General features: G+C 40.7%; 1 long non-coding RNA gene across 1 annotated transcript; it reads right to left on the reverse strand.

Annotated features, from left to right (window-relative positions):
- Nucleotides 1-5181: 5181 nt before the first annotated feature.
- LOC311233009 lies at nucleotides 5182-15836 on the reverse strand. Its single transcript, XR_014619997.1, has 4 exons — nucleotides 15754-15836; nucleotides 9725-9817; nucleotides 5427-5518; nucleotides 5182-5331 (listed from the first exon to the last, which is right to left on the reverse strand). It is a non-coding gene; the product is annotated as an uncharacterized lncRNA (long non-coding RNA).
- Nucleotides 15837-18115: the final 2279 nt, after the last annotated feature.

The raw sequence follows: 18115 nt of genomic DNA on the forward strand, positions 1-18115 counted from the left end.
GAGGGGTTACAAAACCCTGACTGTATTAAAGATTGTGATAGATTAAACCACTGCTAATTATCATTATTATTACTTGCCAGAAAGTACAGTTATAATATGGCAGACACTCAGAATAATATGGCACGGTGACAAAGAAATATCATTTATAGTATTTATTATTATGCAGCAATTGTACAGAATGGGAATTAAGGGTCGCGCTTGTATGGCGAAGAATATGAATAAAGTCAGTCAGTAGCAAAAGTCAGTTGGAATGAATAATTCCTAAGCTGGGATACTAGACTAAACGCCGCCTGGCGTAGGATGGCACTATAGGGGCAAACGATGGTACCGCTGGAGACAGGGGGTATCCTCCCAGAGATGTAAGCTCTGGAGGAAAGAAGAATGTTCGGATACTCAGTCTGTTCACTTGAAGAAGAAGGGGTTCTCGTATAGATCCAGTCCTTGTAATCCAAATGCTCAGCAACAAAGCAATAGCTGTAATCCAATTGCTCGATAGCAATGACGATAGCCAGCTAGCTTCGGTCCTCGAAGCTAGCCCGAGGTAAGATCTTCAAGGTGGTTAAATCCAAACGACAGTGGGTATTAACGAGGCTCTTCTCCACGGTAGTACGTTCCACAATCACTATAATCCAACCAATACTGGTTCTGCAATCGCCGCCGTAGGTTCCAATATGCACATGTCCAGTAGGTCCACGACTAGGCCCTCCTCGTGTACTGGCACTAATTACTAAGCCCACGCACACTTGCTAAGGTTTCACTAGTTACTAAACGAACGAACTGCTGGGTAATGCTACATACCGAACGAACTGCTGTAACACGATTCACACTAAAATGACGACTCTTTACTTCACATTAAGCTAAGTCGAACTTGACGTTACTGCATTAACTCTGACACTTTTACTATTCACTTCGCACGTTAGGTTCACAACACTCTGTTTAGACGAACTGCTTCACACTACATTAGAATCACACTACTGCTGCTGCGCCTTCCACGATATATATACTTAAGTGGCTTTCTAGTGCCAAGCCTCAGTTTTCGTCTCGAATCAATGCGCCGGCACCGGGCATGTTCCAACATGCCCAGACTCGCCTTTGAACCTGACTTCAAGGGCGCGTTGTCTGGCGCCGAGAACGTCAAGGGCATTATCCAATGAGGAAAGTGAATATTACTAGGATTCAAACGCAGGCTTAAAGGGATATAACTTATATATATAAATAATATACAAGGTATATAAAACAATAAACGTAGATTCTCAGCTTTAATCTGGCCCTTCACAACAACCAGGGTTATCAAGTGGGCACCTCCCGTCACTGGTGTTTCGCCAAGTTAGGCCCACGACACCTCGGGAAGGCTCAACGATTAGTTCCAGCGTCCCAGCACCACCCCCTCCATGCTAGCTTCCACTTTTCCATGATAAACCACACGTTAAACCTCCTTATGTTATCCTATGTCAACAATAGAACAATTCCTAATACCCATGTCACACATGAAACAAAAACAACAGCCCCCAGCTGACATTATTTATCCTCAACCAAATTCACTGACTGCCTTTCAATGCTTCTTCCAACATCTCATTTACTGCTTTTCACAAACTCCGCCCATGAATCCCCAGCTGTCCCAATAATGATAAAGTTGTGCTATAAATCCTCTGCATCCTACTTCCACCGGACAAACCATAGCTAGCCACCCCCCGCTGTTCAGTTTCTGCTGCCAAGTCTGCATATCTCAGCTTTTTTCTTTCATACGCCTCCTCCACTGAATCCTCCCAAGGCACACAGTCAATTCTATAAAATAAACGAACCACTGACTACGAGACTATAATACTAGGTCAGGCCTCAAGTTAGTGCTAACCATCTCTTGTGGAACAATAGGTTTTCCTCCCAAATCTACCCGCATTTCGCAATCAGTAGCTCCATTTAGGTGGCCTGACTCACGCCTGCCTAAAAACCTACCTCCTCTACATTTCTCTCCCTCACAGAACTTTTTTTATGGCTGCACCCTCCATCCGATTACATCCTGAATTCACCTGTACTCTTCTACTTTCAATTCCTGCCGCTAAGCTCTTCAAAACCTGGTTATGTCTTCATGTATACCGGCTTTGAGAAAGACTAGTCTTACAGCCTGACATAATATGCCTCAACGCTGCTGTCTCTGAGCACAGTGGACACGACGGGTCCCCATCTACCCACTGTTTTAGGTTCTGTGGTGATGGCTGCACAAGCACATCATAAGTAGCTCCTATTAGGAATTGTATACGATTTTCCTCCATACTCCACAGGTCCTTCCAACTAATATTCCTCTTTCCCAGTTCATCCACTGTCCCTGCTTAGCCTGGGCCACAGCCTTTGTACACCTCACTACTTCCTCTTGTCGCCGTACCTGCTCCACTACCAGCTTCCTTCCTTCTGTGGGACCTGCTTTACTCCATACTGGCTTCCCTGAGCTGAGCCCTAGGCCCCATAGATATATATAGAACACTAGATAGCTTACCCGCGCTGCCGGCCAATGGAGAGCGACGTCACTGAACCGCCGCCATCTTACCCCAGTCAGCCTTGAGTGAGAGTGAGTGAGCTGCACAGACAAAAATACTCATAACTCGCTGAAATATTGACGGATTTACAAACGGTTTGGTTTATTACAAGCATTATTAACGTGGCTATGATTCAAGCGGTTTGTAAAAAAAAACATCTTTTAAAAAAATGCAGTATCATAACTACATCTTTGATGTTTATAGCAAACCAACCCGTTTGTAAATCCGTCAATATTTCAGCGAGTTATGAGTATTTTTGTCTGTGCAGCTCACTCACTCTCACTCAAGGCTGACTGGAGCAAGATGGCGGCGGTTCAGTGACGCTGGTGACTCCGCCTTAAGCTATCTAGTGTTCTATAGATATCTATGCCTAGGCCCCCCCATGTACGCCTAAGAGGTGCCTCTGCTTCATGTACTGCCTGTCTTGGGTTCCATTTCCTCCCTCTAGTTGGATTTGGGACCAACTGACTAACTGCTGTATACTTGCTCCCTGATAGCAACAACTCTGTTCTCCCCTGCACACACTGAAGCTCCTCTGTTAGACTCGTTACTGGTAGCTGGAGAATGCCTTTCCCATACAATGCTACGCAACTAATACACAGGAACTCCCAGCCATTTCCTAATATACAAATGAACCAATCTCTCAAGCCTTTCTACCTTTGATATTGGTACTTCATATACTGTATAGACCAAGGAGATGATTGCACACACCTCTGTAAATAGGGGAGACGGAGGTGGATAGGGTTAAAATAAAACCTTTAAATTCCTCGGTACCCACATAAGCGAGGACCTCACCTGGGCTCACAACACCCAACAGATCATTAAAAAATCCCACCAACGACTGTACTTCCTAAGAAGGCGGAGAAAATTTGGCATGCCACCCAAGATTCTCAGCAACTTCTATAGAAGTACGGTTGAGAGTGTCCTTACCAGCTCAATCACGGTCTGGTATGGAAACTGCACTGCTAAGGAGAGGAAGGCACTCCATCGAGTGATTAAAACTGCTCAGTACATCTCTGGAGCAGCCTTCCCCTCATTACAGGACATTTACTCTACCAGGGCCACCAGGAGAGCACACAACATCATTAAGGACAGAGCACACCCCCAACACAGACTCTTCAACCTCCTGCCATCAGGCAGGCGATACAGGAGTCTGAAAGCCAGAACCACGAGACTGACAAACAGTTTCTATCCACAGGCCATCAGACTCTTGAATGCCTAGCCCCCCCCCCCTCCACACACACACCTTCTACTATGAACTATGAACTATGAATCACTAAAGACACTTTTAACTGCTGCTATGACCCACTGTCACCTCCATGGAACGTGCAATGTAACTCACTGTGCCTTGTTGTATTGTATATATATTTTTTATCTATTTTATCTTATTTTCTAGCACTCGCTTGTATTTAAATATGTTTAAGTTAAGTACTGTGTGATTTTTTGTGAAGGGTGGACTAGCAAAGTAAGATTTTCATTGTATGGCAAACTGTCGTCTTAACTGTGCATATGACAATAAACAATCTTGAATCTTGAATATTGAATCTTGACAATTTAGGGAATAAACCAAACTGCAAACCAAACCAACCCCCCCCCCCCCCCCCACACCTACACAACCTCCTCCAATGTACAGTTTCTTCCCCCTCAAATGTATATACTCTCTTTTTAGACTATTTTTGTACTCATAGACAGTACTGTATATTTGTAGATCTGTATGTCATATATGTCATTATGAATTGAAAATGGGGGACCCTGATGTAAACAAGACGAAAGTCTTTCTCTGGTCTGCATCCCCTTAACAATTGTGTGTATTGAGCTGTGCTGTATTGTACCCATCCTGCAATCTGTTAAATAACATTTTCAACCAATCAATCAATCAAACACCATAACTTCAATTTGCCTGGAAGCCCTGATTTCATTCTCCTTCCTATCCCCTCTACAACACCTTTCACTGGCCTGTCCCTTATAGATTATAGTTATATAGGCAAGGTAGATTCCTTAGTAACAAAGTGCATGATAGAAAAAGACAGTATGAAGGTTAGTAATTTTCTTCTTCTTCATTCAGATATTGATTGAAGTGTTGATTGTGTGTTTTTAATGCCAATGCAATATGTTGTGCGGAAGGTATCTTAAGATGGTCTAGCAGAATATAATACTTGTAGGTTTCCATTTCCCAGAGGTAAGTGGTTTGTAAGGACCATCTTCAGTCATAAGGCTCTTGAGAACAGTGGGTCCCCTGAACCCGTGACTTGTATCCAAGTGGGGGAAGATGCATAATGGTTGTGGATTATGTATTACAGTGAGGAACCATAATGGGAAATCTCATCTAATCACTTATAACTTACAACATGGACAAATCTGATTTGCCTGCTGTGTGAACAAAGCCTTGCTGATTCCTACCCCCCCCCCCCCCTTCTGATTTCCAGAACAGGTAACTGCTTCTCCTACTTAGAATAAGCCACACCAGACAGATATTTTCATTCCATAGATATTGAATATTGAATTAAATCACCCGTCCATTCATTCAACACAATACATCTATGAAAACTCTTCCAAAAGAATTTTAATCATCAAGCAATATTTTCCTTTAATTAAATGACAGTATCGTTAACGGATGAGGTCAACGACCTCATGAAACTGTCTGCTTCTCAACGTTTCATCAACCGGATGGGAGACGTCCACGTGGAGGTCGGAGGTCAAAGGTTGGAGGACCGCCTTTGTCTCAACACAGGGTACCGTTACATCTGATGATATTGGTCACTTGTAACGCGCCTGGTGCAATACCTAAACTAATGGCGACCTGAAACAGAAATGAAGAGGTTGTTGAAGAGACTCGATCAATTAACTCAAAATAACTTCTGTAGGAATAGAAGAACAGAAAGGAAATGTGCAAACCCCTTCAATGTAACGACGCGTTTCCTCCGGGTCCAGACTATGATCGCTTTGGACCCTAATCATGCCATGAGCAAAGAAGAGCTCACTGCCAGCTTGCAGGAGGGGGAGACAAAACAATATTGAAGTCAAAATTAAGATCACAAGGATTCCACAATACATTTAAGAGAAGCAACAACTAGCGATTTAAATACAAATCTAGGTCAGGAGTTGAAGTTGGCAGTAGATTGGATTGAAACTAATGAACTTATTTTATTTTAAATGTCGTAATTGGAACAAACAACTCTTTGCGTTCAAAGCCAAAGCTTGATCTTAGAATAAATCATGTGTAAATGAAGCAGGAGGAAGAAGACAAATCCTTAGGAGATATTATAGACAATAAATGACCATGGGACAAAAATATAGCCTACAGAGAGTAATAATGACAATTGGAAACATTTAGTCTGTAATTGTAAGAGGTGTAAGAGGTGTGCAAAATATCTGACGCAATGATGAACGTATAATGATCAAACAAGTCATTCAAGTTTTATCTCATTTGGATTACTGCCCAGTAGTTTGGTGCAATACTTCACCAGGTAATATAAGAAAACTGCAAATGGTAAATGGCTGCATAGATATATCTCTTTATCCAAAGCGCTTAAAATTTTGTTCCTCACATTTGACCCATTCACTCACACGTTCACACACCGACGGCGGAGGCGACCATGCAAGGTGCCGACCTGCTCATCGGGAGCAGTCGGGGGTTAAGTGTCTCGCTCAAGGACACATCGACACGCTGCCCGGGAGGAGCGGGAATCGAGCCAGGAACCTCCGGATTACCAGACGACTGCTCTACCTCCTGAGCCACTGTCTCCCCTGCAACTATAGTCTTCCTTGAGGATTAAGAACACATGTTGCTAAAATGCACAAATGTCTCTCTTGGTTGGAAGTGAAACATTTATTTTTGTATGTATTAATAGTTTCCACGAGGAATGTCATAAAATCAAAGGAGCTATTTAATATTATTATAGTTTTTTTTACCAAAAATATATTTCTTAGTGCTGATACACATTATTCTACTGTAGGTGTTAGTGCTGATACACATTATTCTACTGTAGGTGTTAGTGCTGATACACATTATTCTACTGTAGGTGTTAGTGCTGATACACATTATTCTACTGTAGGTGTTAGTGCTGATACACATTATTCTACTGTAGGCTGTTAGTGCTGATACACATTATTCTACTGGAGGTGTTAGTGCTGATACACATTATTCTACTGTAGGTGTTAGTGCTGATACACATTATTCTACTGGAGGTGTTAGTGCTGATACACATTATTCTACTGTAGGTGTTAGTGCTGATACACATTATTCTACTGTAGGTGTTAGTGCTGATACACATTATTCTACTGTAGGTGTTAGTGCTGATACACATTATTCTACTGGAGGCTGTTAGTGCTGATACACATTATTCTACTGTAGGTGTTAGTGCTGATACACATTATTCTACTGTAGGTGTTAGTGCTGATACACATTATTCTACTGTAGGTGTTAGTGCTGATACACATTATTCTACTGTAGGTGTTAGTGCTGATACACATTATTCTACTGTAGGTGTTAGTGCTGATACACATTATTCTACTGTAGGTGTTAGTGCTGATACACATTATTCTACTGTAGGTGTTAGTGCTGATACACATTATTCTACTGTAGGTGTTAGAGCTGATACACATTATTCTACTGGAGGTGTTAGTGCTGATACACATTATTCTACTGTAGGTGTTAGTGCTGATACACATTATTCTACTGTAGGTGTTAGTGCTGATACACATTATTCTACTGTAGGTGTTAGTGCTGATACACATTATTCTACTGTAGGCTGTTAGTGCTGATACACATTATTCTACTGTAGGTGTTAGTGCTGATACACATTATTCTACTGTAGGTGTTAGTGCTGATACACATTATTCTACTGTAGGTGTTAGTGCTGATACACATTATTCTACTGTAGGCTGTTAGTGCTGATACACATTATTCTACTGTAGGTGTTAGTGCTGATACACATTATTCTACTGTAGGTGTTAGTGCTGATACACATTATTCTACTGTAGGCTGTTAGTGCTGATACACATTATTCTACTGTAGGCTGTTAGTGCTGATACACATTATTCTACTGTAGGTGTTAGTGCTGATACACATTATTCTACTGGAGGTGTTAGTGCTGATACACATTATTCTACTGTAGGTGTTAGTGCTGATACACATTATTCTACTGGAGGTGTTAGTGCTGATACACATTATTCTACTGTAGGTGTTAGTGCTGATACACATTATTCTACTGGAGGTGTTAGTGCTGATACACATTATTCTACTGGAGGCTGTTAGTGCTGATACACATTATTCTACTGTAGGTGTTAGTGCTGATACACATTATTCTACTGTAGGTGTTAGTGCTGATACACATTATTCTACTGTAGGTGTTAGTGCTGATACACATTATTCTACTGGAGGCTGTTAGTGCTGATACACATTATTCTACTGTAGGTGTTAGTGCTGATACACATTATTCTACTGGAGGCTGTTAGTGCTGATACACATTATTCTACTGGAGGTGTTAGTGCTGATACACATTATTCTACTGTAGCTGTTAGTGCTGATACACATTATTCTACTGGAGGTGTTAGTGCTGATACACATTATTCTACTGTAGGTGTTAGTGCTGATACACATTATTCTACTGGAGGCTGTTAGTGCTGATACACATTATTCTACTGGAGGTGTTAGTGCTGATACACATTATTCTACTGGAGGTGTTAGTGCTGATACACATTATTCTACTGTAGCTGTTAGTGCTGATACACATTATTCTACTGGAGGTGTTAGTGCTGATACACATTATTCTACTGTAGGTGTTAGTGCTGATACACATTATTCTACTGGAGGCTGTTAGTGCTGATACACATTATTCTACTGGAGGTGTTAGTGCTGATACACATTATTCTACTGTAGGCTGTTAGTGCTGATACACATTATTCTACTGGAGGTGTTAGTGCTGATACACATTATTCTACTGTAGGCTGTTAGTGCTGATACACATTATTCTACTGTAGGCTGTTAGAGCTGATACACATTATTCTACTGTAGGTGTTAGTGCTGATACACATTATTCTACTGGAGGTGTTAGTGCTGATACACATTATTCTACTGTAGGTGTTAGTGCTGATACACATTATTCTACTGTAGGTGTTAGTGCTGATACACATTATTCTACTGTAGGCTGTTAGTGCTGATACACATTATTCTACTGGAGGTGTTAGTGCTGATACACATTATTCTACTGTAGGTGTTAGTGCTGATACACATTATTCTACTGGAGGTGTTAGTGCTGATACACATTATTCTACTGTAGGTGTTAGTGCTGATACACATTATTCTACTGTAGGCTGTTTCACTTTGACGAAATCCAAGACTACATGATTTCAACATACTGTACAGTGATGTACAGAGCAATGGTGAAATGGAATGTACTCCCAAATCATATTACGCAACGTAATAATATGGTTTTAAGAAAGAGCTTAAAGATAATTAATAGAGCTGTACCGAATATATATATATATTTCCTGCATTTGAATGTTCTGTTGAGGTTTTCCACAGGTGAGTATAAATAAATTATATTTATCAAAAGAGAAGGTACTACTGTAAAGATGAGCCATGTGCTCCATTATCTTCCTTGTTTGATGATTATATGGTCCATATTGTTGAGTTGAGTTTATTTGATCTCGAACAACCAACCATATAAAAACACAATCAAAATGATAAACTAAAAGAAACAAAATTTTTATTAAATCTTACATTCTTCATTAAATGATAAACAAATGAGTTCGAGAAGGAGCAGAAGGAAGCAAATGCTTAGGCCTGCCCCTTTCTCACAATATCATACATAAACAAAATCTCTTACAAACATAAAAATAACAAACAAAATAAACATACAAAATTAAAATACAAAATAAACAATAACCCAAATAGAAAAAAATATATATAAAATAACAATTTTAGAGCTCCTCATTTTTGTACTCATCAATGAGAGTTTTCCTATATCAGAGCAGCACCGGTCCTCATCTGAACAGGTTTAGCGTGTGAACTCTCTCTCTCATTAATTAGATCAAGAGCCTGTCTATTTGCTTTGTCTAATTGCAATGTTTGTTTTGTGTTTTATCACGTTATAAATGTGTTTTGTCAATATATTGTGATGAGTGTAAATTTATATTTTTTGTGTCGTCACCATGTATCATGTTGTCTCCTGGGGTTGAAATTGTGTTACCTTCTGGGTTGACTGGTGGTACAGTTGTGTTGACTGGTGGTACAGTTGGGTTGACTGGTGGTACAGTTAGGTTGACTGTTACTGAATTGACTCCTGTAACATCAATATGAATACATTAGTAACAATATACAAAAATAAGGAATCAACCAATGGAATTATAATATAACAATATGCTGACACTTACAAACAAAAAAATACCCTGTGAACCATGCAACCGAGACATGATTTCTTTGTTTTGGTCATTTTAATATATTGGACATTTACTGTAAAGCATTTCTCTCAAAAGCATGTATGTGTCCCTTCAAACTGTTATATGACTAATTGTTATCATTGTGACAGCTTATACCAGTGGCGGCTCGCCACCGGGGGCGCTAGGGCGCCGACCCACCTGTTATACTGAGAGAAGAAGAAAAAAAAAACTTTTTTGTTTTTTGTTTTATAGCCCTATAAATAATATAAACATGTTTAAAATTAATAATATTTACTAATTTTAAGTATGTTTGTGTTTCCAATGCACAATATAACTTAATTTTACAAAGATTAATAATAGTTTTCCTGAACAGGAAGTGACGATTCTGTCTGATATAGACCTTTTCATTACGTAGCCGCAGGCATTTCTCCTCGCCGTATTTCTCTCTGGGCTAGGCGCAATTGCGCCTGGAGTGCGCGTGCCCGCCGTGCACTGGTTCATCGCTGTATCCGTCGCAGCCACGCGCTTTGCGTTGAATATGATGTATTATGATGGAACTCGGGCGCTGGTTTGAAACGACCTAGCAAGCAGCCGAGCGTCTAAAAGCTCTCTGATTGGCCGACGCGGTACTTTCCGTAACCGCAGTTTGCAACATGAGTTTATGCTGTTGTTGTGTTGTGTGATGCAGATATTTGTCTTGGAGCGTGATGGCAAGTTCTTTCAACGGTTAGGCTTAGGCACTCTTTCAAAGTTGGTTAAGGTTAGAGTTTGTCTTAGAGCATGGCGATAGAACACCAGGTAGTTTGCAGGCTGTTCGAGGCGGACATGGACAAAGGAGGGACATGCATGGACAATGGATGGACATCAACACAGGCTGGATGGACAATGCCATGGAGTGGATATACTTTATCAACAAGCCAACAACAAGGTAGATTAGCGATCTTAACTCTAGTTTAATACATGATACGTTGTCTACTGATGCCGCATAATATCAACAGCTGATTCGTTGTAACGTTACAGCTTTCAGCTAACGTTAGCTACTGCTAGCTGTTAGCTCCGTTAGCTTAGCTGGCCACTTTTATAATTACTGCATGGAAACGGAGTAACGTTAACGTTTAAACGTTATGTCGAGGTCATACAATACTACAGTCGACATAAGGTTAACGTTACCCCGTTTCCATGAAGTGTTTAAATAGCGGCAATCTTGTTGAAAATGTAACTTTACTAAAATGCTCTCTCTCTCTCTCTCTCTCTCTCTCTCTCTCTCTCTCTCTCTCTCTCTCTCTCTCTCTCTCTCTTTCTTTTGGATTGAAAATACGTGGATTATGGCTTGTTCAATATCGTCTATGTTTGAATGAATGAATGAATGAAAACTTTATTAACAGATTGCAGAATGGGTACAATACAGTACGGCTCAATACACACAATTGTTAAGGGGATGCAGACCAGAGAAAGACGTTTGTCTTGTTTACATCAGGGTCCCAGATTTTCGATTCATATCGATAGTTTAATAGCTAGCCTTGGCTCGTTTAACAATATGCAAAATATGTGTACAGCCCTGTACTCATACTGAAGTTATTCTTGGTATATACATATACTAGGTCTGATTGTGTAACGAATCGATTCCACGTCGCGCTGTGTGTGAGAGAGAGAAGGAGAGAGAGGGAGAGATCTGCGTGTGTTTGGAGACGGAGCGAGTTTTGTTTCTAACTTTTCTATTTATATATTGTGTTTCAAGTTGTGAATTAGACTATACTTTATTTGACTGGTTGTGTGTTGTTGTAGTAACAGCTGAGCGACTCGTTCATAAGAGCCGATTCATTGCCGTGAGCGTGAGTCGAATCGCTCACGTCTTGCCATGAGTCGGTTGCGTGGTACTGTACATGTTTGCAAAATGTTTTGGTATAGCGCCCCTAGTGGAGAGAGAACCAGCAGCCGCTACTGGCTTATACTACTATGCTGCATGGAATGGCTTGCATGTGATATTGAGAAAATAATTAATTCATTCTTTATTGATTTCTTTTTATAGGAAGAAGGTACTAATTTCTCATTTCCAAAGAAGATTAGTATTATAGTATTAGGTTAGTATTATGCTTAGTATTATAGACTTGATTGATTGGTGCTCAGAGCAAACTGGAGGAACCCTAAGAACCAACCAGTCATTTGAATGTTGCTTTTTCTTTTGCACTTTTATGCAAAGCGCTTTACAATTTGTTCCTCACATTTGACACGTTCACTCACACGTTCACACACCAACGGCGGCGGCGACCATGCAAGGTGCCAACCTGCTCATCGGGAGCAATTAGAGGTTAACTCATTGACTGCCGGGAATTAGACGGGGTCCCGTTCTAGCACTGCCACGCTTTAAAAGATAGGAGTGCGTCACCTTGTTTGTAACTATATTCTATATTATAGCTATGGATACAATACTATGGCCGATTTGACATCACCTATCTATCGTTCAATATGTGTAAAAGAATAGATTTTTTTCATCCATACGTTCCTGTGTTATACCGTGGTGAATATAAGTATAGTTATAGTGTGGTCTGGGGTAATTCCCAAAAGGCTGAGTAATAGCCTTATACGTCAATTCTACTATAAGCGTTGCCATTTCTTGCCTGTACACGCTACTATTCCCAAATCAAATCTATATAGGTATTATGTTTCATCATGAATGCATGAAGGGGGGGGGGGGGGGTTTGTTTTTTGATGCTTTGATCGTCACCAACGGCATACGTTGTGGAGTAACATTACACACACGTTGCGATCGAGGTGAAGACATTGTTGGATCAACGCAGGATTGATATCATATACTCCTTACATTCACTAGGATGTACCCCAAAACGAATATTCCAATTATCTGATCGCGAGTCCCAGTATTGGTGTCCATCGTGTCGCCAACATAATCCACCACACATCATGCATCGGGAGCATTTGACGCTTCTCAATCCGATCGTTATAACCGCTCCGCTCGCCCGACAAAGACCAGCGCCCCCGGAGACATTTGGCCGTTGCACAGGCCAAGGTACAAGGTTTCAAAGGGTGCTCGATACCGCCGTCTAGCTGGAATGCGGCCGGTATTGCACTTTGGCGATCTCAGACTCATTCCCTATGGTAACACCAAGGTCCCCGGATGAATAATGAATAGAAATATCGAGAAAAAATAGAAAAACGATCAAATAATGTATATATATATATCTTTTGGCGTTCAAAGGATGGCAACCAATAACGTATATAAACATTGTTGGTGGGGAATGAGTTAAGTGTCTTGCTCAAGGACACATCGACACGCTGCCTGGGAGGACCGGGAATCAAACCGGGAACCTCCGGATCGCCAGACGACTGCTCTACCTCCCGAGCCACTGTCACCGCTGGGACAGGTTCAAAGATTCCATTCCAACAGTGTTGTGTGATGTAAGAGGGAAGTATTATGGAAAAATCACATGTTCACCCTCTTAAATTCGTTGTACCCTTTAAGCAATCCTTCAAGCAATATTTCTTGTACTATTCCTTTACCATTTCATAAATCAGCTTACTACGAGTGAACACTCTGGCGTACAGAGAGCATGTTTTAATGACACTCTAATGACCAACTCTCTCGTAACAAAACCTTAGGGACTCAGGTCCTGCCAGCCAGATGCAGCATATCATCGCACACTGTTATCTTATGAGAACTGCCTGACCTTTTTCCTGTTTGCAAAACCTTGATTTATTTTACTATAAGGCTGAAAGCATCCTTGGCCTCGTGGCTCACTTCACAGATTGTCTTCCGCTCTCTGTATCGAACTGAGACTGTGTGCACAGAATAAACTATCTTTTCTTCCTATCCATTGACTCAATCTCAATTTCTCTTAAATTCACCAGACTTATATAATTTTCCACAACAGTTAAAGTTAAAGTTAAACCAGGGAAGGCCATCCAACCTTTTATTACTGGTGACAGATGTGATAGCCATCACTGTTGAAATCTGAGGGTAGAATGATAGACTGAGTCCGCGGTGAGTTGAAGCCACATATACTTAAGCAATAGCTCAGACAGGCCATGGTATATGGTTATTATAATAATAATAATAATAATAATAATAATAATAATAATAATAATAATAATAATAATAATAATAATAATAATAATAATAATAATAATAATAATAATAATAATAATAATAATAATAATAATAATAATAATAATAATAATAATAATAATAATAATAATAATAATAATAATAATAATAATAATAATAATAATAATAATAATAATAATAATAATAATAATAATAATAATAATAATAATAATAATAATAATAATAATAATAATAATAATAATAATAATAATAATAATACTAATATGGTTATTATATCACAGCTAAGGGGCATAGTTTGGCCTGACCTGATATAATAACCATATGCCATGGCCTAAAGTGAGCTATTGCTATTGCTTTTACCAACGATTATTTTTTTCATAGTTGGGCAGATACCAACTATTTACCGAGGCCGAACGCTGTTTTAACGTACGACCTATGACCATTATCATACTGTTTTAATATTTTTTTCTGGCGAGAGTGTACCCATTTAGATTCCAAATATAGTCACTTCGTCCAAATGACGCCTGTTTGGAAATTTGCTCCAACGTTTTCTGAGATTGAGCGGCTGGAATCCCCGTTCAACGTGAGGTTAACTATCGTAGCTGATCCCGCTTTATTCATTTATATGTAATTTATCAGTATTGGTAGTGGCAATAATAAAATAATCTGATAAAACCATTGCTTTATCCGTCTGATTCAGATGACGCCAACGAACCATTTCGTGCCGTGATGTGAGAGATTCCCCATGAATCTGCACGCGTCTCCTCCGCAGACCAGACCGTCTCAAGGCTATAACGTTTTTTTTTCCTCAGACGCGGAGTGATACTGATTTGTGAAAATGAATTAGATTCATAGCTGTGGATATACACTCATTATACCATGGCTATGAACCAATCCGATTGCTTGATTTGAGCTACCCAGTTTAGAGAGTATACTGTATATATATATATTTATATACATATACATTTATATATGGCTTTTGGAGCTCTTTGTATTATTTTTTCTTTGAGGCCAGCAATGATATATTAAAGGGGAACGTCACCCATTTTAAGAATTTACATATTATGTTCCTCCTATGCTCCAGCACAGTTCAGTCAGTATTTGTGAGAATATGCAGAGATAGAAATCAGAGAGAGAGAACCCTCCAATCAGTGATGTCACTGGGATGTAAAATCGTGGGCTGCTCCGTAGACAATGAGTGGGGCTCTGACTCTACACTGTAAAGAAATTATGTTTTTTTCACAGGAAATTCACTGTATTATTTTACTTACTTTTGTTTTTCTACTTTAAGTGTAAATGCCATAAAAAATACAGTAAATTACCTTTTATCTAAATATTAACCATTAAGTAAAGGTTGTAATCTGTAAATATATTTGATTTTACTGTAATTTGACAGTAAGTATTTGGCAACCATTGATGCCAGACATTTACAGTTTTTTTTTGCAGTTTTCTTTCTTACAGTGTATGAGGCCATACAATGTTTGTGTGAGCTCTTACACCCAAATTAAGTTGATATTGTAGCATTTCTAGAAGGTTTGTACCATAATTAAATATATATATATATTTAAATAATATTGTATTGTATTGTATATGTTTAAATCATATATAGATATAGCTTTTATTTCTGAAATAAAAGATACTGATCTGCTATAGAGTGCTGACCTCTGGATCTATTCCACACTCATTTCACAGTGAATTTGTTCATATGTAAACAATAAAGACAAAAGGTCTAAATGGTACCTCGATAATATATCTTACCTTTTTGTCCTGTGAGCAAGCCAAACAATCCCACTAACAGACCTAAATACATCATTGTGCCTTTGAAAGTCCAAGTAGGGCTATTAGGTAGAAAATGGAAGGTTCAGTTTGGTGTCAGATATAGATATACGTAGCCTACTGGAGAAGTGGGAGGTGACATGTCCCTTTTCACACGTGACACTGCATTTTTCACATACACATGCAAACAGGTAAAGTTGTAAAACTGCATTTCCATCTTGACCTGGTCAGAGCAGAAACTAAGACGATGGAGAGGGGAGGGTTGGTCAAAAAGGGTTTCACTCAAGAGAGGAGAGGCAGTGGTGAATACAAATAAATAGACAATGTAATTGTGTTTAATTAAATTGTTCAATTGAAGTTCAGAGAGAGGAGGACGGACAGTGTGGAGGCAGTGAACCAGGAAGTGCAACAGATCAGTAAGGAGGAAGTGAGGGCAGCTTTGAAGAGGATGAAGAGTGGGAAGGTGACATACCAGCGGAGGCCTGGAGATGGGGGAATTGGGGACCCTGATGGAAACAAGACAAACGTCTTTCTCAGGTCTGCATCCCCTTAACAATTGTGTGTATTGAGCCGTACTGTATTGTACCCATTCTCCATTCTGCAATCTGTTAAATAAAGTTTTCATTCATTCATGCCTAGGCAAGATGGCAGTGGTTCAACAACATCTTGGAAAACGAGAAAATGCCAGAGGAGTGGAGGCAAAGTGTGCTAGTGCCGATTTTTAAGAATAAGGGAGACGCACAGAGTTGCAGCAACTACAGGGGAATAAAGCTGATTAGCCACAGCATGAAGCTATGGGAAAGGATAGTGGAGGAGAGGTGAGGATTAGTGAGCAGCAGTATGGGTTCATGCCAGGGAAAAGCACGACAGATGCATTGTTCACCCTTAGAATGTTAATGGAGAAGTATAGAGAAGGCCAGAAGGAGCTGCATTGCGTCTTCGTAGACCTAGAGAAGGCGTATGACAGGGTACCAAGAGAGGAGGTGTGGTACTGTATGAGAAAGTCAGGAGTAGTGGAAACGTTTTTGAGGGTAGTACAGGACATGTATGAGGGCAGTGCGACTGTGGTGAGGTGTGCAGTGGGAGTGACTGAGAGGTTCAAGGTCGGGGTAGGACTGCACCAAGGGTCGGCCCTCAGTCCTTTCTTATTTGCAGTAGTGATGGACAGGCTGACAGACGAGGTCAGGCAGGAGTCCCCGTGGACTAGGGTTGCCACCCGTCCCGTAAAATACGGAGTCGTCCCGTAATTGGAAACTAAAAGACGCGTTCCGTATTGAACTGATACGGGATGCACTTTGTCCCGTATTTTAAGGTTACCAGTATTGTGAGAGAAATTAGCCAGCCGACCTACAAAAACAAGCCAAAAACAAGCAAAATGTTTTCCAAAAGTTGCGGAAAATAAACAGACTTGGCAACTCTGGTATGATGGGTGTGCGCTCAGCAGCTCACGACCAATGAGAATTCGCGCTTTCACGTTGCTAAAACGTTCTGTACGGTTAATAATAATAATATTAACTTCGGTTTATATAGGGGGGGGGGTGACAAATTAACAAACATAGTGGACAGAAATGACATATAAAGTGAGAAAGTTAGGGGTTAAAGGCCAAGTTGAAGAAGTGGGTTTTGAGCAGTTTTTTAAATGAGTCCAGAGTTGGGGCGGTGCGGAGTTCTGCGGGGAGGGAGTTCCAGAGGGTGGGAGCTGCCACACTGAAAGCTCTGTCCCCGAACGTCCGTAGTCTGGTTCGGGGGATGGAGAGCTGACCAGTGTCCATGGATCACAGGGACCGTGACTGAGTGTAGGGGTGGAGGAGGTCAGTGAGGTACTGAGGTGCCAGAGCGTGAAGGGATTTGTAGGTGAGCAGGAGGGTTTTGTAGGTGATGCAGGATTTGATGGGGAGCCAGTGGAGGTGGATGAGGGTGGGGGTGATGTGCTGCCAGGGTTTGGTGCGGGTTAGAACCCTGGCAGCTGAGTTTTGAACATACTGGAGCCTGTCCAGGGTTTTGCTTGGGACCCCGGACAGGACCCCGTTGCAGTAGTCCAGGTGGGAGGTGACGAAGGCGTGGATGAGGGTCTCAGCTGTGGAGTCGGAAAGTGATGGTCGGAGTATGGAAATGTTTCTGAGGTGAAAGAAGGCAGATTTGGTGAGGGAATTGACATGGGATTGATAGGAAAGGGTGGAGTTCAGGATAACGCCCAGGTTGCGGACCTTAGGGGATGGGGAGATGGAGCAGCCGTCAATGTTGAGGGTGAGATCCCCAACCTTCCGGAGCAGGGCCTTGGGTGCCACAACCATGAGCTCGGTTTTATTGTTGTTGAGTTTGAGGAGATTAGATGACATCCAGG

Source organism: Notolepis coatsorum, assembly GCF_963971535.1.
Source record: "Notolepis coatsorum genome assembly, chromosome: 8".
Lineage (NCBI taxonomy): Eukaryota > Metazoa > Chordata > Actinopteri > Aulopiformes > Paralepididae > Notolepis > Notolepis coatsorum.